General features: G+C 43.6%; 1 long non-coding RNA gene across 2 annotated transcripts in view; it reads right to left on the bottom strand.

The window, feature by feature from the left end:
* LOC136167652 (uncharacterized) overlaps positions 1-27,067 on the bottom strand; it is a 51,914-nt gene that overhangs the window by 4,613 nt on the left and 20,234 nt on the right. For both annotated transcript variants that reach the window (XR_010663104.1, XR_010663105.1), the window contains exons 2-3: positions 6,272-6,539; positions 4,980-5,076 (exon numbers count right to left, since the gene is read on the bottom strand). This is a non-coding gene — a long non-coding RNA (uncharacterized lncRNA). The remainder of the gene's footprint in view (positions 1-4,979; positions 5,077-6,271; positions 6,540-27,067) is intronic.

Raw genomic sequence — 27,067 nt, 5'->3', positions numbered from 1 at the left:
CCAGGCTCCTCTGTCCATGGGATTTTCCAGGCAAGAATACTGGAGTGGGTAGCCATCCCTTTCGCCAGGGGATCACCCAGGGACTGAACCTGGGGCTTCTGCATTTCAGGCAGGTTAAGTTAAAAAAAACCAAAATGTGACAGTGCAGGATATTGACTCCTGTTTAGGACAGGGCTCTGAGCTGAGACTGCCTCCCCTGGTTGACGTTGACTCTCAGACATCCCTGGGATTCCTTGGTTGAATCACCTTGGTCTGTGAAATCTCCATCTGTTGGGTGAGGGCTGGAGGCAGGGACATAGAGGGAAAAGTGCTTGGGCTTTGGAGCCGGGCCCGGGCTTGAAACCTGAGTCCTGTATCTAACCAGGTGCCTGCTCTGGAAACGTTTCTCAAACACCCAGCACGTGACCAACTTCCACACTCACTCGTTCCTTTTGAAATACTGTGTTTTGATTGCATTACATTTTGCTCCATATCATTTTGAAGAATATTCAGTTTGTCTTTCCAACTCCTGGGGCATAAAAATGTATTCTTGAATACGACGTGTTCCTATGAATACATTCTTAATATTCAAGAATATATTCGTCATGAATATATTTTCTTATAAATACATTCTTCTTAAAAACTGATTTCTCCTTGTGAATATATTCAGGAAGAATCTATTTGTTAATAGATTTTTGAATATTCAGAATCCTTATAAATATATTCTCCCTATGAATAAACATATTAATGAATAATATATTCACAGGAAGTCTTTCTTCAAAAATACATACTGCTCTACACTCTGCCTCTATCTCTCTCTGCCCTTCAGTTTCTAGCTGTGGCAGGCAGCTAGCACAGAAGACACAGAAGAAGACTCTGGGAAGACAGAGTGAAAACTGATCAAATAGAACTCAAGAATTAAACAAGTGGGCTTCCCTGGTAGTCCAGTGGATAAGAATCAGCCTAACCAACATGGATGGACCTTAAGATTGTCATACTGAATGAAGTAAGTCAGACAGAATAGGAGAAATATCGTATGACATCCCTTATATGTGGGATCTAAAAAGAAATGATACAAGTGAACTTACTTACAAAACTGAAACAGATTCACAGAGAGGAACTTATGGTTGCCAGCGGGAAGGATGAGGGGAAGAGATAGGGATCTGGGGATGGACATATCCACACTGCTGTATTTATTATAGAATAGCTAAGCCAACATGGACCTACTATACAGCACAGGGAACGGATCGATTTTATGCGGCAGCCTGGGATGGGAGGGGAGTTTGGGGGAGAGTGGGTACATGTATATGTGTGGCTGAGTCCATTCTCTGTTCACCTGAAATTGTCGCAATGTTGTTAGTCGGCTATACCCCAACACAAAATAAAAAGTGTGTTTTTTTTTTCTTTTTCTTTTTAAAAAAAGAATCTGCCTGCTGATGCAGGGAACGCAGGCTCAATCCCTAGTCTGGGAAGATCCCGCATGCCTCAAAGGAGCTAAGGCGGTGCGCCACAACTACTGAAGCCTGTGCTGTCTAGAGCCCACGCTCGGCAACAAGAGAAGCCATCACAGTGAGAGGCCCACACACCGCAACTGGAGAACGGCCCCCACTCATCACAACTAAAGAAAGCCGGTGCAGCAACCACAACCCAGCAGAGCTAAATAGAGTAATTAAAAAAGAAACAAACCAAACCAGCAACCACTGATGAGCCACTTGGTGATCTAGTGCCCACACCTTGATCTCTCAGTGAGATTGCCTGCACATTCAAGTCTTTGCCTCATGTATCCCTTCAGGCAGATGACGGATGTTGAATCTGGTGATCACTAAAACACAGCCCAGCCTCTCCTGTCGAAAGCCCGGGTGCCCAGGCTAAGGCTGGAATGCACCAGGAGGTCCTTAAAGGCGGTGGTGAAACTTGGTGATGGGCGCAGGGGGCGGCGGGCATGCAGACGCCGTGTGGACACCATGGGCTGTCCCTCCCGCAGGACCTCAGAACTTTTAGGGGCAAAGCTGCTGCATCGGATCACTGTGAGCTGATGCAGCTGCAGGAGTTACACAGAGATAGAGAAAATTCAGGGGAAAGGGACATGGGGTTAAAAAAGAACAAGCCCAAACCACCATTAAAAAGGAAAGGCAAAGTCAAAGGTTGGAGAAATGAGGCTGAGTTTAAAATAGTAAGAGTTTTTCTCCAAATGGTTCTGGGAGTCAGGCTGAGTTGTTCTGTGCAATTTTGCCCACAGGCAACACCCATCTATTTCCCCATTTACTTCAGCTTGAAATCAGATCGTGTTCCCTTTGATTGCAGAATCCAGCATCAAGGCAAATCAGTTTGTGATGTATACAAAGTAGTGAGAAATCCCAGGTCAAACTCGGAAAAATTGGAATCTAAAATTCTTAAAAAACATTTTTAGTTTAAAATTATTTTTAAAATTATTTTTTAAAGACTGTTCCCACAATGGCTTTTTCACAATCTTTGAACTGCAACTGATAGCAACTGTGTTAAACACACAGGGCCTATTTGGACATGTAGGAGTCATTGTTTTACTGTGAAATGCTGGGTCCTCAAGTGTCTGTTAGAAGGAAAAAAAATCAAGAACTACTGGCTAATACTAGTTTCATTAAAAAAAATAAAGAAATAGAAAGCGTGTTTATAGGATCTGGTTCCCAAAGATGCATGAGTAGCTTCACCAGCTTGTGGTGAGAAGGGTCAGGTGTGAGTGGCATGTGCTTCCACTAATGTGGTTCTCTCTATATAAACTGGTTCAGGATTTGCTCTGAAGATGCTCGCGAACACCTTGCTTCAGAGAGCAGCCCAGGTTTTATTTGTCCAAGAAGAAGCAATTTGAATTTCATTTGGCCTGGCCTCTCCAACAAAGAGAGTGAAGACAGTCAAAAAATACTTTACCAAAAGAAGCTTGAGACTTCCCTGGTGGTCCAGTGGCTAAGACTCCATATTCCCCAATGCAGGAAGGCCGGGTTCGATCCCTAGTCAGGAAACTAGATCCTGCATCCCACAACTAAAAGTTCACATGTTTCAATGAAGACCCAGTGCAGCCAATTAAATAAATAGTTCTTTTACAAAAGGAAGTGCACTCAGACAGGTTCCTTGGTGTTAGTGACTGAATATTTTTCTTTCATTTTTTTCGAGTTTGTAAAGTTTTCCTCCAGAATAGTCAGCTTACTCTTTTTTTTCCCTTTTCATTTCTCTCCTTAAGAATAAATTTGTTTTTCCCAAGCCTTATGAGTATGAAATTTGAGGTTGTCCTTCTGGGTTTTTAGAAAGTTTTACTGCCATGCCTTTGAAAATTAAGTCAAGGAATAGAAGGAAATATCCCAGAATTGCATCAACACTGATTCAGAAATTTTCTTTAAATGTATCAACAAATACACTTGAACAGAGAGGCCCTTATCTTCAACCACTATGGAAATTACTGCATTCATTCATTCAACAACTATTTACTGAGAGCCCACCATGTGCCTGGGTCGGGAAGATCCCCTGGAGGAGGGAATGGCAACCCACTCCAGTATTCTTGCCTGGGAAATCCCATGGACAGAGGGGCCTGGTGGGCTACAGCCCATGTGGTCACAGAGTCAGATGTGATTGAGCAACTGAGCACGCACACCATGTGCCAGGTGTAATGAGCACTGGGAATGTATCTGCAGACAAATAAACAAAATCTCTCCTTTTGTGAACCTTAAGTTTAAGTGGGTGGAGACAGACAATAAACCATAAGCCTAAAAATATGAATAGGAGGGAAGAAAAGGAGAAAGGTCTAGGGTCTCGTGTAATGGAAATGGTACCCTGCTGGTCCACGGATCTCATAGACATGCTATCAGGCAGCACAGTGGATGGAGGTCCCTGGCACCCAGGTCCACATGGCATCCACACAACATACACCGGCACAGACCCAGTGTTTCTGTTTTTCTGTCTAGGCCTTTCTTCTTGTTCTGCTGTAGTAAACAGTGGGCATGCCCTCATATCTCCCCACAGGATCTAAAACAATTTTCCACCAGAGGTGCCATCGCCCACACACATTGCTGACTGGCTGGGTCAAGGGAAGGAATATTATTTTGAGTGCCAGGTTGATGTTAGCAATTAAGTAATCTGTTACCTGGAAATGTCTGGACCTTTTTCCCTCCAGAATGGAAGTGGCAATTAACAAGAAGTAATCAGAGATACTTGTAATGTGATTAAGTAAAATTGTCATCAGGCAGGTAATTTTAAATACAGCCATGCTTCAAATACAGACTCATTAATTTCAGCTCAGTAGTGTTCTAGTATTTATTATGCATACAGAAGCATTTAAAATGTGAATATGTTTTCATATTTCTCTGCTCAGTAGTCCTGCCACTCCCCCCCCCAAAAAAAATTATCCAACCAATTAATTTCCTCCCAGGGGGAAGCTAAAGGTTAATAATGTGATTGTTGAGTGCAATGCTGAAATAAAAAGGATAACAATTCTTGATGAAACGGGTCTAATAAGAAGGTGGAAGGACTTGACCTTCTATGGATGCTAACACAGCATTCCAAGAGTAGGTCCCATGTCACAGCTGTTTTCAGTGTCCCCATTTATCAAATTAATCATTTGGGTGCATGTTAATTTGAAAACTGATTAGCCTTAGAGGATACGCCATTTTAGGAAAAGCAATATTTAGTGATTTATTTCATTCTAGGCAAGTTCTCTTAACCTGAAAAGTCTGAAACAGTGTGTTAAGATCTGAGTTTGAATCATGAACTTTGAGGGGGAAAGACCAGTTTTTCCACATCTGGGTAGCTATTGGACACTTGAAGAGTCCTTTGGAACTTGGGAGCACTCTCAGTCAACTTGGGTTATAGAAACTTACTTCAAAATCCTGTCTACATTCTGGGCAGACACTGGAAATATCTGTCTTCAAGAGGAAATAATAAAGAGCTTGCTGATTTCAAAACCTCAAGCTCAAAGTTTCAAGATCCGTTTTCTACTGGTATTATACTGGTAACAGGTATTTGTTTCCACAAACCTGGTTAGCCCCATTTCCATTTCTCCGGAGACAGGAAACCATCACACACACCCATCCTCAGGAGCAACTTCATGACTCTCTAGACTTCAATGAGAATCTGAAAATAAAGCAATAGATGAATGGAACACAGAACCATGGAACAGAACAATTGGGTCATGTCACTATCCTCTCCTTCATTATCCCATTTCCAAAACTCCCCAGTAAAGCAAGTATCTAATATGCTGCATGGCCTCACTTGAGACCCCTTTGGAAAGAAAGATGACCTCCTGTAAAATCCTCCACACCTCTCAGGGCTTACCCAGAGCCCTACATACACAGGTCAATTGAATTTAATATTTAACAACTGGACGGTGAGGAAGAGGCATTTGAGAAATATTAAGTAAAGTAGAAACAAAGATGCACTTTTTCAGGAGCCTCAATGATTTAAAGTTCAGTTTAAGATTTAAAAGAGCTAGTTCTCCAGTCCCTATAAAATCATCTTTCATATATTTTTTGAAGATCCTAATGAGATCACTCCTCAGTCTCCTCTTTTGGGGATTAAATCCTCCCTGCTTCTAGTCTGTTTTCATAGATTAACTTTGAAATGTTCAAGTTTTGCTTCTACTATTAATTCTGCTTTTTTCTAATCTTCATCCCAGGTACCTTCTCAGCTGTTTGCTTCTAGAAAGGCCTTCCCTTCAGTATCTCTGGATAGTCATTGAGAAGCCAGCTGATGTCACTCTGACCTGTGATTCATTTCTGCTAAAAGTTAACCACGTCATAGGTCTATTCACCCTCCTCCCCGTCAACCCTCAAAATAGTGTGACCGGGAAGGCACAAGGTGGAACAGCCCAGAAATCCATCGAGTCATGGAGGGATGCACTGACTCCTGGAGTGAGCAAGGGAGGCCTGCCATCCTGGAAGAGAATGCCTGGAGACTGCCATCTCGTTAATGGTTTATAAAACATCACACAACACAAGCACCTAATGAAGAGGCCTTAGCCCATTAGAATCCAGCTTTCAGGCTTCAGGATGTTCCCTGAACACTTCTCTCGTGCTTTCTACAGCTCCTGTCCCACGTGTCTAGCTGTGCAATCTACAGACTTTCTTGTTCGGCACATTTCATTTGGTTTCTGCCCAACCTGAATTTCCTTCTCACTTACAACTAGGATCTCTTGGTTAAAGCAACTGATACTTTCTTGTATTTCTTGCAGCATCTTGCTCAGGGGCTGAGACTGTGGTCACATGATACCTTTCTCAGTTACACGAGGTCGGTTGTATAGAGAATTGGAACGTTTTCCTGAAGACCTTACCTTCAGAAGACACAACTTGTTTTGAATAAAGCAAATCCATTTTAGCCAAATTCTTCCTGGTTCTGTCTTTCATGAGTATCTATGTCCTGCCCACAGATCCAACCTTTGATTGTGATAAGATGGATGTGACCACAGTCCGTGTGGTCAGGGTGGTCCAATGCAAGCCAAGCACTGTCCTCACTTGGGTGAGTGTGTCAGCAAAGAGGGAACTCCCGCCTCAGCCTTCATGTTGAACGTGGGATGTCCATCCAAGTATTCTTGGTTTATTCTACCCAGAAAAAATTATTTAGGAGCATGTGGTTAGAAGGGAGAAGAGGAGCAAGTTTATAAAAAAAATAACTGGAAAGATGAGGCAAAGCATTACCTAATAATTTATTATAATTTAATGAATAATTTCACTTGTTCTTTCATTATCATAATTTTTTTAGCATCTACTTAAGTCAGACACTGTGTTCATCATATAAGCACCAGTATTACATATTGAATTTTTGATCTTTGGACTGTCATCAATGAATGACTGCATAAATGAACAAAAGTCAGAATTAGAATATAATTTTTAGGCTGTGGAAAGCCTTTAATATTAGTTCACACCACCTCTGATACAGTGTTTTAGAAGGTCTGAAGTGTTTGAGTCACATGAGGCAGTGGCTATCTGAATTTTTAAAATTTCATTCCACAGAAAGAGATACTTTAGATCACAACCCAGTGTGTAAACACACACACACACACACACACACTTCTGTCAATAGCAGGCTTTTTTTAAAAATTGTTGATCCCAACCCACTGAGCCTCTTGATGAAAGTGAAAGAGGAGAGTAAAAAAGCTGGCTTAAAACTCAACATTCAGAAAACTAAGATCATGACATACGGTCCGATCACTTCATGGCAAATAGATGGGGAAACAATGGAAACAGTGAGAAACTTTATTTTGGGGGGCTCCAAAATCACTGCAGATGGTGACTGCAGCCACGAAATTAAAAAGACGCTTGCACCTTGGAAGAAAAGTTATGACCAAACTAGACAGCATATTGAAAAGTAGAGACATTACTTTGCCAACAAAGTTCCATCTAGTCAAAGCTATGGTTTTTCCAGTAATCATGCAGGTCAGGAAGCAACAGTTAGAAGTGGACATGGAACAACAGACTGGTTCCAAATAGGAAAAAGGAGTACGTCAAGGCTGTATATTGTCACCCTGCTTATTTAACTTATATGCAGAGTACATCATGAGAAATGCTGGGCTGGAAGAAGCACAAGCTGGAATCAAGATTGCTGGGAGAAATATCAATCACCTCAGATATGCAGATGACACCACCCTTCTGGCAGAAAGTGAAGAACTAAAGAGCCTCTTGATGAAAGTGAAAGATGAGAGTGAAAAAGTTGGCTTAAAGCTCAACTTTCAGAAAACTAAGAATTGGCATCCAGTCCCATCACTTTATGGCAAATAGATGGGGAAACAGTGGAAACAGTGGCTGACTTTTTTTTTTTTTGGACTCCAAAATCACTGCAGATGATGATTTCAGCCATAAATTTAAAAGATGCTTACTCCTTGGAAGGAAAGGTATGAGCAACCTAGACAGCATATTAAAAAGCAGAGACATTACTTTGTCAACAAAAGTCCGTCTAGTCAAGGCTATGGTTTTCCAGTAGTCAAGTATGGATAAAGAGTTGGACTATAAAGAAAGCTGAACCCTGAAGAATTGATGCTTTTGAACTGTGGTGTTGTAGAAGACTCTTGAAGGTCCCTTGGACTACAAGTCCATCCTAAAGGAAATAAACCCTGAGTATTCATTGCAAGGATTGATGCTGAAGCTGAAACTCCAATACTTTGGCCACGTGATGCGAAGAACTGACTCATTTGCAAAGACCTTGATGCTGGGAAAAATTGAAGGAGTGGGGAGAAGGGGATGACAGAGGATGAGATGGTTGGATGGCATCACCAACTCAATGGGCATGGGTTTGGGTAAACTCTGGGAGTTGGCAAAGGACAGAGAGGCCTGGCATGCTGCAGTTCATGGAGTCTCAAAGAGTTGGACATGACTGAGTGACTGAATTGAACTTAACTGAACCCATTAAATTGGTCTCATGGCCACGGGTTGTGACCACAGTTGGCATGACACCACCGTGGGCCACCAAAGCAGCAACCCTCTGCCCTGGCTGCACAGGGGAGTCACTGGGAGCTTTCTAAAAAAAAGTACAGGGACTTTCCTGGTGGTCCAGTGGTTAAGAATTCACCTTCCAATGCTGGGGACATGGGTTTGATCCCTGGTCAGGGAACTAAGATCCCACATGCCTCGGGGCAACTAAGCCTGCTCACCACAACTAGAGAGAAGCTCAAGTGCCTCATCCAAGACCCAACAGAGCCAAATAAATAAACAAATAAAATACCACAAATAATGATAAATAAAAATAAAAAAATATGTATGCCTCGTCCCCTACCCCAGACCAGCTGTACCGAAATCTGGAGGTGAGACCTGAGTTTTGCTGTTAAAGCTCCCTGTCTGAGTCCCATGAGCAGTAAGAGTTAGCATCACCACTCTACATCATGGAAAATGTCCTTTTAAAATAAGCAATTACCACCTTAATCATATATAAGTGACACATGCGCCTACTGAAAATTTCAGTAGCATAGATGGTTATGAAATAAAAACTGAGGTGCTAGATCAATGCCTTACCTCTCACTTCTGCTGTCTATAAATAAATATTAACACCTCCTTCCCCAAAACTCTTGTTGCATATTCGGGAATCCAATGATATATAGTTACCACAAGTTTACATTTCCAGATAACTTTAACAATAGGTTTCCAGGTTATAAAAGTTACTGATGGTATTTTGATGAAGATTACATTGGATTTCTGGATTAGTTCAGTTCAGTCGCTCAGTCGTGTCCAATTCTCTGCAACCCTGTGGACTGCAGCACACCAGGCGAGTTTCAGCTTCAGCATCAGTCCTTGCAATGAATATTCAGGACTGATCTCCTTTAGGATGGACTGGTTGGGTCCCCTTGCAGTCCAAGGGACTCTCAAGAGTCTTCTCCAACACCACAGTTCAAAAGCATTCATTCTTCGGCACTCAGCTTTCTTTATAATCCAATTCTCACATCCACACATGACTACTGGAAAAACCATAGCCTTGATTAGATGGACCTTTGTTGGCAAAGTAATGTCTCTGCTTTTTAATATGCTGTCTAGGTTGCTCATAACTTTCCTTCCAAGGAGTAAGCATCTTTTAAATTCATGGCTGAAATCACCATCTGCAGTGATTTTGGAGTCCAAAAAAATAAAAGTCAGCCACTGTTTCCACTGTTTCCCCATCTATTTGCCATAAAGTGATGGGACTGGAAGCCAGGATCTTAGTTTTCTGAAAGTTGAGTTTTAAGCCAACATTTTCCCTCTCCTCTTTCACTTTCATCAAGAGGCTCTTTAGTTCTTCTTCACTTTCTGCCATAAGGGTGGTGTCATCTGCATATCTGAGGTTATTGATATTTCTCCCAGAAATCTTGATTCCAGCTTGTGCTTCCTCCAGCCCAGTATTTCTCATGATGTATTCTGCATATAAGTTAAATAAGCAGGGTGACAATATACAGCCTTGATGTACTCCTTTCCAGATTTGGAACCAGTCTGTTGTTCCATGTCCAGATTAATTTTGGGTAAATTGATCTGTTTACAGTATTAAGAAAAAATAGGTCTTTTTATTTATTCAATTACATTTTTATGTTCTTCAAGAAAATATTAGTTTTAAAAATATATAGGTGTACACATTTCTTATTAAGTTCATTCTAGGTCTTATTTTTACACTCATAAATGAGGTAGATTGCCTCATTACATTTTATAGCTAAATACTGCCTGTTTATTGAAATGCTGCTGAATGCGGATATTAATTTTGAAATCAGTCCACCTAGCTGAATTACCATCTGTTGTTACAGAATTTCACCCAATTGATTCTTTTGTACTTTCTATGTAAACAATTACATTGTCTGAAAATAGTAATAACTTTGTATCCTCAATTGAAATATCGATGCCTTATATTTTCCTCTAATTACATGATGCCTTATATTTTTCTCTAATTACATGACCAATGCTTTCAAAACAACAAATTTTAATTTGAGATGATTCCAGAAAGTAACATCTATTATAATGACCTATCATTTAATGACTTATAGTGAAGAATTATATACACTATATATATATAGGCATATTGAGACTGAGGAAAAATAAAACTTGGTAAAATCACTTTCAATAAGCTTTTTCATTTACCTTTTTCTTTAAAAGACTGTCAACTTTAAAGAAAAATATCATTCCCCCATATTTGTTATTATCACAGCTGAGATTTTATCATGTATATGTTTAACAGGGGCTTCCCAAGTGGCTCAGTGGTAATGAACGTACCTGCCAACGCAGGAGACTTGGGTTCGATCCCTTAATCAGGAAGATCCCCTGGAAAAGGGAATGGCTACTCACTCCAGTATTCTTGCCTGGAGAATCCCATAGATAGAGGAGCCTGGTGGGCTACGGTCCACGGGGTCACAAAGAGTTGGACAAGACTGAGCGACTAACACTTTCACAACTGAAACTAATATAATGTGATATGTCAGTGAAAGTCACTCAGCCGTGTCCAACCTTTTGCAACCCCATGGACTATACAGTCCATGGAATTTTCCAGGCCAGAATACTGGAGTGAATAACCTTTCCCTTCTCCAGGGAATCTTCCCAAACCAGGGATCGAACCCAGGTCTTCTGCATTGCAGGTGGATTCTTTACCAGCTGAGCCATGTTAAAACTTCAAAACACTTCAAAACAAAACCCAAACCAGCAACTCAGTTTTTCACTAGCCACAGAATGGCGACTGCCGTGGGCTCAGCACTGATCCCAGACCACTTGCATCACTGCAGGAAGTCCTACTGGGCAGCACTGGCCAAGCCATCACTTTGGCCACAGAGCCAAGAACTTGACACAGTCACCCTCAGAAAAGCAAAATCAGGCAGACTCGACTCCACCTCCTCCCAGGCCAGCGCTTCCTATTTCCAGGAATGACAGCAGTTTTCTGCTGCTGGAGATGGACAACCTCAAGGTGCCAATCCAGGAAACAGTCTTTTATGCAACATATTTCCATGACAAAAGGAAGCAGTCATGTGGCTAGAGCCGTCCAGACCATGAGTTCAGGGGTCTTTTTATATTTTTTAAAGAGAAAACAAAAGAGGCAATAACTCCTGTTTTCCTTTCCATTCAGTTCCTTCAAGATCCTTGAGCTCCAAGGCAGGTATGGGAACCATGCTGTTCTCCCTGCGTCCAGCCCATGGCCCAGCAACCAGGATGGGAGGGGAAGAAAATGACAGTGTCACCTTGTCCCTTAGGAAACACTTGTTCAAAGTTCTGTGTCCACAGCAGGGCAGGCTGGAGTGCACCAGCTGGCCAGGTGAGGGCCCAAGAAGCCAAGGGCCACGGGTGCAAAGGTGGGGGGAACCCAGCTTCCTGTCCCTGCTCCCCGCATGCCCCACCCTCCTTCCCTTCTGCAGATGGAGAGCTGGCCAAGTTTCTTCCCTCAGAACACTGAACTCCTGGGCTCAGCCTCCAGCCCCTATTCAGAACGCAGTGTCATTACTGAACTGCGGTCTGAGGGCAACCCAGCAGCTGCTTGCTCTGTCCCTTAAAGAAAACAAAAACAGCAGAAACTTCCACTCCAGAGCCTACGCGTGGAGCCGAACCACCATCTACCTTGGGCCTGGAATGAAGCTCTGGGGAAAAGTCTTGACGGTGTGAATGCCCAGAGCTGCTGGGGACCAGAGCTGTGACCTCCTGGAGTTCACAGGACCATCTTCCTTCCATGGAGGCTCTTAGAAAGAAGAATTAGCCAAGTATAAGCTGCAGCTGCAGTTGCTGCTGCCTACAATAACAACAACAACAATAATAATATAGTGGCGCTTTTCACTTTTCCCCTCATCAACTTCCTTAATTCTCACAGCAACCCTGCCTGGAAGTTCTTTTCCTGTCTTCATCCTGCAGATGCGGAGACTGGCTTTGTTGTCGCTGTTTACTCGCTCAGTCCAACTCTTTGGGACCCCAAGGACTGTAGACCGCCAGGTTCCTTTGTCTGTGGGATCCTCCAGACAAGAATACTGGAGTGAGTTGCCATTTCCTTCTCCAAGGAATCTTCCTGACCCAGGGATCGAACCTGCATCTCCTGTGACCCCAGCATTGGCAGGCAGATTCTTTACCACTGAGCCATCTGAGAAGCCCCCTATAAATAATTACTCGACATTTATTTGAAGGCAAGGTTTTCATGGCCCAAACAGAAGAACCAAAACCCCAACAGTTGAGCAGACAATCCTCTTCAGAAAGCAGACTGTTAATTGTATGGGAAATTTTTTACCGCTGTTTTTTCCCCCAAATTTATCTATGTCAAAGAAACTGTAATAATGTGCCATGTTGGCAATGTGACTTGAATTTGGGGGCAACGTAAGAGAAGCTCAGAGAAAATGAATAACCTAGTTAAGAAAACCCCTAATGCTTTTGCATGTCACTCATCCTAAAAATGCTACAAAAGATACCTGAGAATTGACCTTGAAAGCCAGCTCCTGGGGCCAGCATGTGATTCACTGTGGTCTTACTATTCTCATCAGCCAGGAGGATCTAAGTTATTAATACACTGGAGGGAGCTTTCTGGCTTCCAAGTGATGTCTTTGGTATTAGCTAATCTGGATGTTCAGAAGAGGCTGAGAAGATGCACGATGTGATCTTAGTTTTATCAGAAGGTGATAAAACTCAGGTTCAGGAGGGTGTTAAACAACTCACTCGAGGTCATGTGGTCAGAAGGAGCCACTGCTGTGGATGGAAAAGCATCCAGAATCCAGATGAGCCAACCATCCCTGACGCCCTGGCGAGATGCGGTTCAATGACTCAAGTGTCTTTGATGCTGTCAGAAAGCGAGAGTGCTTCTTAGCTGATTGTTAGCAGGAAAGAGGCTATTTAGATTATTACAGATGTTCAGGCCTGAAAATGAAGGAAGTCAGGTAGCTGCGAATTTAACAACTGCATACAGAAATTACATAATGCCTCAGACTCCCTAGGTCCCAGGCTCACAACTCTATCATCACAAAGACAAAGGAAGGTGCAAGATTCACCAAGGTAACTTTGGGTCCTCCCAGTGACTCACAGAGCTTCCCTGGTGGCTCAGACGGTAAAGAATCTGGCAAGAGACCTGGGCTTGATTCCTGGGTCAGGAAGATTCTCTGAAGGAAAAAGTGGCAACCCACTCCAGTATTCTTGCCTGGAGGATCCCATGGACAGAGGAGCCCAGTGGGCTACAGTCCACGGGCTGCAAAGAGCGACTAACACGTTCACTTTTCAATGACTCATAACTGTGGAGTGAGATTCCACAACCCATCAACCAGGCTGGAAGGAGGAGGCTGAAAATTCTCAAGCCAGGAACTTTGCAAACTTGCTGACAACAGAATACACTGCCAAGTTCCCTCTTTACCCCAAAGTCACTGGAGTCTGCGTGGACAAGAAGAGCAAAAACGGATCTAAAATGTTTTCTAGTCTATTGACTCTAAACAAAGAAAAGCACCATGGAATTTGGTAGCTGACACTTTGTGACCTGAAGAGGAGGGTGGCACCACTGCCCGGCCAATTCCTGAGGTTTGTCTGTAAAACGGGCACAGCAAAGGAGACCCCCATTTGTCTCTTCCTCAAAGACACTGTGATCCTAATGCGATTTGGAAAAACTCTTCCACTCAGTACATGAGCACTTGGAGCCCTGGCTAAGCTCCAAAGATCTGAGGTACGAGCCTACTTCTGCACCAGCCTGGCAATGACCTGAAGGCTCTTTGTCTTTCACAGACAGATTTCTGCCTGTCCTTCACAGGGCCACCCGTGCTTCCAGTCTACGTGAAGCACAGGTGACGCCTCCTCTTTGGGGAAAGAAAAAAAAAAAAGAATAGTGGATTCAGGATCACTTTGAAGAAGTGAAAGCAAATGATAAGATAAAAGCAAGAGACAGTCACTTGCTCACACCTGGAATATTGACCCCACAGGGCCAGTGACCACACTCCTCTTTGAGACCTCCTAGTCACCTACCACACTCTCCTTCTTAAAGCTCTCCCACCACCTAAAATGACCCTTTTCTCTTTTCATCTACCTCTGAATTTAAAACCCCCAGCTTGTTACCTCTGACTTCAAATATTCCCTATGATACTTGTTGAACTGTTGTCTCATTTGTGGCAGAAACCCATGAAATCATATGAAATCTATACCTTTTTCCTTCTTTGCCTTCTAAGGAGGGAGGGGGGGCTCCCCCATAGATCCTTGTTTTGCCAAATTCTCAAGAATATCTGGAGAGATGGGAGCATACAATCTGCACACGTCCTGGCTATGTGCTCAGTCGCTAGGTCATGTCTACTACTTGCAACCGCATGGGCTGCAGCCCACCAGGCTCCTCTGTCCATGGGATTCTCCAGGCAAAAACACTGGAGTGTGCTGCCATGACCTCCTCCATTAGATCTTCCCAACCCAGGGATCAAACCCATGTCTCATGTCTCCTCCATTGGCAGGCAGGTTCTTTACCACTAGTACCAGTTGTGTGGCCTGGGAAGAGGAGAAAAAGAAAGGTGGAGAAGGAAGGGGAGGAGAAGACATAGATGGATCTCTAGGGGTCATTTTTGGGGAAAGAGGAAAAATATTCAAAGAAGATTTTTAGAAATCTTTGCTTTATAATGTAAGATGCAATTCCCACCTTTGTTTTCAGGCATCCAAACTTTTTTATAAGAATCTTCAACAGGATCCTGTGTGTGTGTGTGTGTGTGTGTGTGTGTGTGTGTGTGTGTTGATGTAACAATGTACTGAAACTGACCTTAAGATGAAGACTTACTGGATACATTCAAATTATACATGTTATGGAAGTTCTCTTACATAATTTTCACATGTGTGTGTCTTGTCTCACCCTAAATTATGTATCCATACTTCCTGAGATGATAACTGAGGCCACATAATTATCCTCTGTACCTAGCAATATAGGCTATCAGTGTCTTATATATGAGAAAGTGAAAAGTTAAAGTGTCAGTAGCTCAGTCGTGTCCAACTCTTTGTGACGCATGGACTGTAGCCTGCCAGGCTCCTTTGTCCATGGAATTCTCCAGGCAAGAATACTGGAGTGGGTAAGCCATTCCCTTCTCCAGGGCATCTTCCCCACTCAGGGATCAAACCAGGGTCTCCTGCACAGAAGACAGATTCTTTACCGTCTAAGGCACCAGGGAAGCCCCTTACATATGAGAAATACCCATTAAATATTTCATTGCTTGATTGATAGGAAAAGCATGTTTGCCAATTATTTTTTTTATAATATATAATTATATTTATAATTATTACAATTATTCTGAAATGACAATGAGGAGCCAGTATTTTACAACAGAAGAGAATCAAGAATGTTAGGAAAAGGACACATTTTGGTTGGGATTTTTTAAAAGATACTCTGGTGAGGCATAACCATGTTCCTACTAACTCTGGAAAGAAACACTTCATACTCAGTCTATGCTAAGAGAAACAGAACTACCTATAAGCCACTGGGTGCAACTGCTGGCGTGACTTTCCAGTCAAATTTCCAAGCAGAATAGTCTCTAAGAGGACCCTACCTCAGGCTTTGGAAGGTTGTCTCAGGGGAAATGAACTGTGGTCTAAGAGGATCCTGAGCAGATGGATGCTGGTAAATCTTTAACAACTGACTTCAGGGAAAAAAAAAAAAATGGCTTGGTCTGCACCGTGTCCAATTTCCATGGTGTAAGGACACACAAAATGGCAGATCCCAAGCTGCCTACATGGCATCGCTGGGTACAGAACTAGAAAGAAACAGGCAAAACGAGCGCTTGGATCCAGTACAAGTCAGCTCCAGGGCCCAGCGATTCTGAGGCTGTCCCCACGGGGATGACCAAAGAGCAGGTCTACAAACTACGGAGGAAGGTGGGGGTTTTCTGTGTGTCTGTGTGTGTTCTTTCAGAAACATGAGGCTGAGACTCAGAAAAGTTACACAAGGCACCAAGAACTATTTTCAAAGCATTACAGAAAGAAAAAAATACACGAATACACACACCAGGCCATTCAGCCAGCAGACAAAGCATCCTTTCATACAGTATTAGGGGTTGCAAAGACATCTCAAATTTCATTACCGCACCGGGCTAACATGAGTACTAGCAGAGCCAGAACAGCGCAATTACGCGCGGTTAAGACCTTGCAGGTCGTCCGCTGGCTCCTTCGAGGCAGGAGGTTTCATTCTGATGAGCACAGAACGAGGCGTGCGCCAGCGTCTGCGCTTAGGTCAATCATCTGAAGATGTCTCATCCGCCTCGCCACATCCTTTTGCATCTGACACGCCGTTAGAACAGTGGAACGCTCTTCTGTGCCCGGTTCCCCCAGGGCCCAACTAAGAGGGGCTGACATGCGTGTGCCTGGTGACCCGCAAAATGGTGAACAAGCTTCAAACAACTAAGAGCTTGTTGTAAATCACTGCAGTTTGTTTAAAGCAATCTCCTCGTTGTAAGCGGTGTCAGTGCGTGAGCAGGCACGCACCGGCACACCTGCTCTCCATCCCCAAAGCCCCCCTTCTCCCCGCCCACCCCCATCTACTGCCTGAAACCACAGAGAGGAGAGAAACAGATGGGGGCCCCCAAAGGGCTCCTCTTCACTCCGGTCAACTGATCTTCTTTTTTCTAAATCTTAAGAACAACATTCCCCAGGAATCTGAAAACAAAGACTAGAGTCCAAAATAATTACTGTGGATGTATACGGAGAACCTCTCTCTTTCAATGAAGCCCAAAGAATTTCATGATGTGAAATATGCTGTACTACTGGAAATTACATATATTTTACTCTGGAGGAAATTTTACCGAGCCAGATGTTGCAACTTCCTGGGGTCAAGTATTTTCTCTTTTAAAATTCTATGTGTGTGTGTGCATGCTCTGACTCTTTGATACCACATGGACTGTAGCCCGCCAGGCTCCTCTGTCCATGGGATTCTCCAGGCAAGAATACTGGAGTGGGTAGCCATTCCCTTCTCCAGGGGATCTTCCTGACCCAGGAATCGAACCCACATCTCTTACGTGTCCTGCATTAGCAGGTGGGTTCTTCACCACTGAGCCACCTGGGAAGCCCTTATGAAGTTGAAAAAATAACAAATCAAAAAACCTCTTTTAAAATATGAAATATGTAGTTTATAATATTTTATATTGATTCTAAGCTTCTTTTCTTATATTTAAACCAAGAGGTATCATAAGCCAAGTTTATATTATTTCCCCTGAATATACTGCTTTAACTCACCCACGCTAGAGCTCATTTGCTATTTCTCTACCCACTCATGAAATCTCCCAAGATTGTACTACGGTTTATCCCTATCAGTTTGACATTTCACTTCCATCTTTAATTTCAGAGATCTCACTGTGTACTTTCTGATCCAAATCACTTATAAAACTACTAAATAAACTCGTAACATGTTTCCATCTGGAGGAGCAAATATTTTCCACTGCTTCTGATTTCCTATTAAGCCAATTCTTTATCTACCGCAAAACAAAATATGACCCCCATTTGCCCCCTGACTGGTGGCAAAAGACTATTCCACAGTTTTTCATCAGCATTCTTTATCTTACAAAGAGGGAAACTTCATACAGTGGAAAGACTAGCTTATGAAGCTAAACCACCTGCGTGGGTGTTCACCAGTGGCCTGACCCAGCATCCCTGAGCTGCAGTTTTCTCATCTGTAAAGTAAAGGTAACATACCAATCCTTATAAAGGAGGCAATGATCCTTTAAGATCAAGCAAAATCAATGTCGGTTTCCCAGGTGGCGCTAGTGGTCAAAAGCCTGCTTGCCATTGCAGGAGACTTTAGAGATGCAGGTTCCATCCCTGGGTCAGGAAGATCCCCTGGAGAAGGAAATGGCAACCCACTCCAGTATTCTTGCCTGGAGAATCCCATGGGCAGAGGAGCCTGGTGGGCTACAGTCCAAAGGGTCGCAAACAGTTGGACGCAACTGAAGTGACTTAGCACAGAACAGCACATAATGAATGTCAAGCTGTGTACCTGACATACGGTAGCTTTTCAACACATACAAACTATCCTTACAAATATCTGAAGCCCAGAAGCATTAATTTGCTGCAGACTTCTTGGAAATAAAACACATGGACAATGTTAACCATACTCCAAATGTAAAAAAAAAGTAAAAACCGTGCTCCAGGGATGCAAATAACTTGCTTCTTCTTTTCACTTTTATTGTACTGTCAGGTTTGATAAAGCGGCAACGTACTTCAACGTTCAACGTTGATAGATAACGATGGCGTGTTTCAAACTCCAATACACATGCAGGTTCATTCTCCATAGGAGCAGTGGCCCCTTTTAGGGAGTCTCTGAAATCTTTGATAGGAAAGAAGTGTGGGGTCCCGAGTGGTGATGGTGAGGGCGATGAAGCCAGGAGGAGGGTCTATTCCAAGCCTGCAGACCATCAGTACTGTCCTTTCCAAACCACAGACAGGCTGTTGGTGTGAGTCAACGGTGACAATGGGCCAGCTGACGCACGGATCTGTCTCGGGGATCACACTGCCTGGCTCCAGTGGAGAGCAGCTACTGGTCTGGAAGGAGTTTCACATTCTTTGCGATTATGGGTCATAACCATAACTCCGTGGATGCTGGGCAGAGACCGTTTCAACCTGACAAGAGCTTTAGACACTCTCTGGCGGGGGATTTCTTAAGCTGAGTAAATGTGTGTGTGGCATGGAGGGTCGGGGGGAGCATCCAATTAATTGGGGAAAATGGAATTAACCAGGGGAAGGGAGGGCTTCCCTGATGGCTCAGCAGTAAAGAATCCACCTGCAGTGTAGGAGACACAGGAGACTCAGGTTCAAACCCTGGGTCAGGAAGATCCCCTGGAGGAGGGAACGGCAACCCACTCCAGTATTCTTGTCTGGGAATCCCATGGACAGAGAGGAGCCTGGTGGGCTACAGTCGGTGGTCGCAAAGAGTCAGATGTGACGACGCACATACACCCAGGGGAAGACTGACGTGAGGGAAGGAGCGGGCGGGGTGTGTGTGGTGTGTTAGTCACTCAGTCGTGTCGGACTCTTTTCAACCCGATGGACTGTAGCCTGCCAGGCTCCTCTGTCCGTGGGATTCTCTAGGTAAGAATACTGGAGTGCGTTGCCACCGCCTCTCCAAAAGATCTTCTGGACCCAGGAATCGAGTCCAGAAGATAACCCAGGTCTCCTGTATTAAAGGCAGATTCTTTACAATCTGAACCACCAGGGAAGCCCCAGGTGGGACAGAGGAACCAAGGGAATGTCATCACTATCCTTTCTCTTCCTCTTTTTTTTTTTTTTTTTTAAATTTTTGAACATTTTTTAAAAGATTTTTTTGATGTGGACCACTTTTAAAGTCTTTGTTGAATTTGTTACAATGTTGCTTCTGCTTTATGCTTTGGCTTTTTGGCCACAAGGCTTGGGGGATCTTAGCTCCCTGACCAGGGACTAAACCTGCACCCCCTGAACTGGAAGGCAAAGTATTAGCCACTGGACAGCCAGGGAATTCCCCACTCTCCCTTCCTCTTAAAGAAGTTCCCCCATCATCACTTATGTGCTATCTTGCTAGCTGCCTATTTCTAGAGAGTTGCACTGTCAGATTTGATAAAGTAACAGCATTCTCTAATTTTCACTGTTGATAGATGATGATGACTCATTTCAAACTCCAACCAACACGCAAGCTTCATTCTCCATATAGGCGGTGGTCCCTTTTAAGGCTAACGTGCCAGATGCATATTTCTGCCTATTTTCAGACCCTTGCACTGACTCCTATAATTGTCATCGGATCCTAAAGGACATAGAAGGATTTCTTCCTAGAGGAAAGGAGATAGAACTGCAGCCAGTTCTTTCAGGACTATATTTGTTTGCGCAGCAGTAGATTTCTCTCCAAGTCACTGAGTCATCTTCCCAGACACAGAACTGAAACCTTCTTTTATTTGGAGATTGACATTCTCATATAGCATTTCATAATAATGTGTTCAAAGGGCACATTTAAAATATATGAAATGTATATGAAATAAAGTCACTGAGAACTGGAGATATTAGGAGCCTCAAGCCAACAGCCTGGCTTAATAAAGAACCACAATAACTTGCAAAATAGAAATTCAGACTAGAGCCCGAAAGAAGTCCCTCTCTCACTCTTATCCACTTGAGTCCTAATGTTTTCAGGTGCTGCCACAGAGAAGAATCTTTAACTAGATCACTTCAAAATTATTTTTCCCCCACTTAAATAAAAATGTGCCATGTGGAATAAACTGCATCGAATTCAAAATACAGTGACTTCATATCTGTGGTGGCTGCCTCTTATACCACGCTGAGTCTGGCACAGCATCAACAATTCTGATGGCCTCTTGGAAGACCAACATTTCTCTTCCAGGCACTTGCTGTTGCTTTTCGAATCTTTATGAAACCATTATCCTATCATGCGTGGTAAGTCACTTCAGTCATGTCCCAACTCTTTGCACCCCATAGACTGGAGTCTGCCAGGATCCTCTGTCTGTGGGATTTTCGAGGCAAGAACACTGTACCTTAGGGAATTTTCTTCAATGAAACTAAATTTATGTTTCTATTATCCCCAAACACGTGCCTTGGTAGGAATCTAGTAAAAGGAGAATGAAGAGTGTTCCAGTGGTGGTGGTGTGCAGCGTGGAAGTCTGTCCTCCAAATTCAGTTGTTGTTGTTCAGTCACTAGGTCGTTACGACTCTTTGCAACCCCATGGACTGAAGTACACCAGGCTTCCCTGTCTACCTCCCGGAGCTTGCTCAAACTCATGTCTGTCAAGTCGGTGATGCCTTTCAACCATCTCATCCTCTGTCGTCCCCTTCTCCTCCTGCCTTCAATCTTTCCCAGCAGCAGGGTCTTTTCCAATGAGTCGGCTCTGCATCAGGTGGTCAAAGATAGGAGCTGCAGCTTTAGCATCAGTCCTTCCAACAAATATTCAGGGTTGATTTCCTTTAGGATTAATCGGTTAGATCTTGCACTCCAAGAGACTCTTGAGAATCTTCTCCGGCACCACAATTTGAAAGTGTCTATTCTTTGGCACTCAGCCTTCTTTATGGCCCAACGCTCACAAATAAAGATTTATAAACAATAAGAGAAAAGCTCCAGCTTTCCAGTTAAAAGTTACAATCGGCAAAGCACCCACAGCTTTCATTACAAGGAGGCACTAAAAGGAGTCCTTCACTGCTTTTTCCCACCCACAAGCCCCGGTAGCTTTAAAGGAGTCATAACTCAGAGGTCACTGTGGCTTCCTAAACTCTTAGGAACCACATCAGATCAGGCTAAACTCTTGATGGAAGTTAACCTTGAATTCCTGTTCTCCTGGCCACTTTTTCACTTGGTGTCTTGAGAAATGGATGAGAAATTCAGCTTCTGACCCAACACACACACACACACACACACACCCCACTATACAAAGCCAGCCCTATTGAAGGCTGGAGGATCATGAGAAAAGGTCACATATTCAACATATGTCAAATGACAGAGCATCCCACAGCGCATGTTCCTGTCTTTAAATATCCTTTTAGCCATTCTTTGTCCACCATCTCCTTCGAGGAGGTGTCTCACCTCCCTTTCCTCATGCCTTACCCAGCCCCCTCTCCCCGTTCCCATCCCCTCGACTTCCTGGACTGTCCTCTGAATTCTTCTCCTCAACTCTTCCTGCAGGAGTGCAGGGTGGTTCCGCCCTCCAGGCCTTGCCCCCACACGCATGGAGGTGCCAGACATACACAACAGCATCACAGGTACACGGACCCATTCCCTCCTGACAATGGGGTTGCACATATCACTGTCCCATCACACAGTACACATTTTCCCTAAGTTTGGGTGTTTTTAATCTTTCTAAAAACATTCTGCCTCTTTTTGCCAGAGACCATCCAGTACTTTTGCACTTTATAAGGCTTCAGTTTCACATTTCATTGACAGAACAAATAAATTTATTTGCTTCCCAAATGGAAATTGTATAGAAGGATACATTTTCCCTTTCACAATCTGACTGATAGCTAAATTGCTTGCAGTAAGACTGATAGTGATTTTCTCTTCTTTAGAGACCCTGATTGTGTTGCCATGAAGCTCTGATGAATAAAGGTAGAGTCTCAGGTGGCTTTACGGAGAAGGCAATGGCACCCCACTCCAGTACTCTTGCCTGGAAAATCCCATGGATGGAGGAGCCTGGTAGGCTGCAGTCCATGGGGTCACGAACAGTCAGACATGACTGAGCGACTTCACTTTCACTTTTCAGTTTTATGCATTGGAGAAGGAAATGGCAACCCACTCCAGTGTTCTTGCCTGGAGAATCCCAGGGGTGGGGTCACACAGAGTCAGACACGACTGAAATGACTTAGCAGTAGCAGGTGGCTTTAAGAAGCTTAGAAAAACACACACTCCCATAGCTGAGGGTCAAGGAACTACCATTAATCAATGCCTGACTCTGTGCTAGGTATTTATATCTACATCCTTAAAGTCACAATGTAATTAGTATTCTGTAAAGCAATTATCCTTCAGTAAAAAAATAAATTAAAAAGAAAAAAAATGTTCTAAACACACATGCTTAATAACTATCTCAGGTTATACTAGTGGCATCATTTTTAATATCAAGTGGCTTTTTAAAAAAATTGTGTCCCTATTTAATAGTTATGTCTTCTTTCATGCTGGAATTTATCCTTTTTTACAACTTTTCAAGTATCAGGACAAAATTTTAATGCCAAACACTTTCATGGACTACTGTAAATTGAGGGGAAAAGTCCAAATGGCCAAAACCCATGGTACCTTTAACAACATGTTCAAATTAATGTGCATTTTTGAATCATGATGGTGGTCACATCAGTCCTCCAGTCTCTTAGAGTGGGCTGTTAGGAGAAGACTTGAAGGAGGTGACATCTGAGCTGAGATGGGATGAAGATCAGAGCAACAGCCAGTGTAAAGGTCGGAAGGTGATCGAAGGGCCTGCAATGATCAAAGCTGAGAAAAAGGCCAGTGTAAATGAGCAGGGTCAGCTTTCAAGAGGCGGCCAGGAACAGACACCGCAGGGCTTTGAAGTCCGGGTGAGGAGACTGACCTTGATTATAAGTGCAATGCGGACCATCGGGGGATATTTATGGGGGGTGGCATTGATCTGATTTCAGATTTTACAACATTGCTCCAGCTGCTGTGAGGCAAGAGATTGCGGGATGGGGGGTGGGCCAGCAGGAGGTCTGTCAGGAGGTTCCCCCCACACCTGCCTTGGTCCAGAGGAGAAAAGATGGGGCATGGACTAGAGGAGGAGCAGCTGAGGAGAAGGGAGGGCAACCTGGCAACAGGTACCACCAGCTATTCAGTGTACACACGATGCATGGGAGGAGTTTGTCTCCAGGGGGTTGGGGTGCCATGTATGGAAACATGGTCTCCTTTCAGCAACGCCGACTTTAACATGCTGCAGAGGGCCTGTGGGAGACACGTGGCTCCTTTGCATCTAGAGGTGAACTTGCCAAAGTCTCACATGAACTATTTTCATCTGCAGAACACTGGAAGCAATTCTTTCGCGTTGGAGCCTGAGGAGGCTCAATTAGTGAATGCTTATAGGGTGGTTAAAAGGGAAAAATGAAAAAATGTTTAAATGTCAACTGTGACTCTGTCTAATTGTACTGGAAGTACTTAACTCTAAAGCTTGCTGAGACTTCCTCCTCCAACCAATAGCTATTCTCCAGGGATGGTAAGAAGGCAGGAGCGGCCTTTTCTAACTGCAATCAAAGGTCCATTTGTCACTTCACGCCATTTCCAGGGAAGGGTATAGGAATCAAGTCCTGTAGAGAGGCGCTTCATTATCTTCTAGAAAACCATGTTAGATGATCATTTTTATGAGAAGAAGAGATGCGCGGCGAAATACCACAGTCTTTAATATCATTAGAGAAGAATTCTTTCCAGATAAGTGACTGCCTTGAAGCATCTGTTTAGTTGCTCAGTCATGTCTGACTCTCTTTAATCCCATGGACTGTAGCCCGCCAGGCTTCTCTGTCCATGGAATTTTCCAGGCAAGAATACTAGAGTGGGTTGCCATTTCCTCCTCCAGAGGATCTTCCCGACCCAGGGATCAAACCTACGTCTCCTACATCTCCTGCATTGGCAGGCAGATTCCTTGCCTTGAAGCATCAAGGTAGTTTTAACTACTGCTGATGGATATCTCTTTCAAACGTAGGGCACACACTTCCCCACACTTGAGGAGGTGTCTTAGTTATGTCTGAACCTTTTCTCCACCTTTCAGAGTCACAAGTCACACGGTGAGTCATGACTTGTGATATTGCTGAGTGCTTCTCCTCCACCAGCTGTCACATTTCTCAGCATCCTCTACTGCTAAGCACTTGCCTCTTGTGGCCTCTTTGTGGGTCTTCTATCTTTTTCCCTTGCAGCCAGGTCATCCATCATCACAGACTGTAACCGTCATTATTTTTGCTCCGAAAACTCCTCATTTGTTATTTTAAATCTGCTGCAGACTGGATAACTAGTTCACAAAGCTCTGAGCATTATGTGCGACATCAAGAGTGAGCGGGCTCTGAGTGAGGGATGAGGCAGGTTTGTTTTGAGTTAAAGTGATTTGAACTTTATGGTCTCTATTAGGACCGCGTGGAAGGCTCTGGAGCATGCATCATTTCACAAACCAAAAAGAAAACACGAAGAAGCGATGCATCTTCACCAGCCACTCTCACTATATTTGTTTCCTGTGGTTGCTGCTCCCGCAATTTACTGTCATCACATTGGCTTAGAACTATACAAATCTATTATCCTACAGTTCTGGAGATGGTGTGAAATGGGTCTCACCGCACTCAGGTCAAGGTGACAGCAGAAGATGCTGCTTTCCTAGGCTCACAGCTTCCTTCCATCTTTAAAGTCGGCAGGGAGGCAGCTTTGAATCTCTCTGACTCTCACACTCTGCCTTTGTCACCACCTCTCCTTTTCTGAGCCTATTAAGGACTGTAGCGATGACGTTGGGCCCATTCAGATAATTCGGGATAATCTCCTTGGCACAGGGTCCTTAACCTCATCTGCCAGGTGAGGTACCAGAATCACACGGTCTGGAGGGAATTAGGATGCGGACATTTCCCATCAATTTTCAGGTGTTGCTGAAGCTGCCAGTTCAGTGCACATTCTGAGCAGCGAAGAAAAAGGCTCAACCTGCCATCCTTCTGTTTCATCGGACAAACTTGCAGGAAATGGACACGATTAAGTAGGCAAGGCTTCCACGACCAGTGTCACTGTGCAGACTGCTATCTCTGTGAACCGCCACAGCAGTTATTTTTTGTCTTCTTGTTTGACACTCAATAGATATTGCCTTATATGATTAGTTACCATTCTATGCTATCTTATTTTCCAAACAAAACTAAAAATGCCTAGAGATTCAGGACAAACCTTGATCAAGTTCTTCATATACTTAGCTCCCAAATTCCAACTCTGTACCTTGTACCAGGTAACTGCCCAAGAAATATTTGTTGACTATTCATGGATTTCCTTAGTAGGGGCTGTGGACCTATTAAAATTAGTTAGAATCACAAAGAGATGGAAATATGACTTTTGCTATGAAGCTAAAAATTTAAATCAGGTAAGTTTATAATTAGGTGTATATGCAATAAAGGGACAGAATGTGTACGTCTGTGTTAATAAACTGGGTTAATTACATAATGGGATTCTTTGAAAAGTTGGATGATTGAATAAAGGAGAATTTCAGAGCACCTGGACCTCTAAACTGCTTCACAATTACAGAAGGATTACATAAAACTGTATATCCCTATGAAAAACAAATTAAACAATAATCATGAATATTATCCAAAATAATAAAAGAACAGTGAGTAGCTGCTTGATGTGAATTATCAGGAACATTTTCACGATTGTGCTTTAATTAATTGCTCCATAATCTGAAAGCGTTCTCTGCCTCTCAGCGTGCAAGGCACTCTAATACGGAGTTTCCTTCCCCGAACTCACCAACAGTCAGCTTGATACATCATGGCAATGAAAAGAAAACAGAGTTACATAGGAAAATCACCTACGTGTGACTGCCCCTTGGAATTCAGTACGGAATTACATCCTGCAATTAATATGAAGACCGCTGTCTGAATGACCGCCATCTCTCCAGGCGCCATCACTTCCCATCTGTGCTCCCTGGGAAGAGAGTTCCTGGCACGGCCCCTGAGGCAAGGCTGAGGACCCTCCCAGCTCTGATCTCACTCCAGCAGCACATTATGGAGATGCTGCTCCAAGTGCCAGCGGAGAGGAAGTCTAACCACAGCTGACTTTTCATTTTGCAGAAGTGTCAATTACCCAGTCAGTCATTCTTTAATAAACACTGTTAAGCATCTCTTCTAGGTTAAGTGCAATGCTGGGCTCTAGACGGAGTTGCATGGACAGGATCTCCATCTTTGAGAACCCAAAGTCCACTAAAATGAGCCTGTGAAGGGGCTGGGGCTTCATCTGGCCTGCTCACACTGGATCCCCACATCCAGGCGAGTGCTTGGCTTATCATAGCTGGATGAGGGATGGATGGATGGATGGATGGGTGGGTGGATGGGTTAGTGGGGAGCACAGACACATACCTCATTAACTTCTGGTTAATACAGAACTTCTTATAAACTCGCAGCAAAGCTACAATTTATAGAGCCTTCACAAAGCTATGTGCCAAGTACTGTCCAACCTCTCTGCAAGTTACCTACTTTAATTCTGACACACACCTCTGAGTGGCCATGATTATCACACCATTGCACGTGTGAGGAGCTGGTGTGAAGAGCAG

This window comes from Muntiacus reevesi, chromosome 4 (genome assembly GCF_963930625.1).
Source record: "Muntiacus reevesi chromosome 4, mMunRee1.1, whole genome shotgun sequence".
NCBI lineage: Eukaryota > Metazoa > Chordata > Mammalia > Artiodactyla > Cervidae > Muntiacus > Muntiacus reevesi.
Note: the sequence above shows the minus strand (reverse complement) of the source record. Positions and strands in the feature narration are given on the sequence as shown.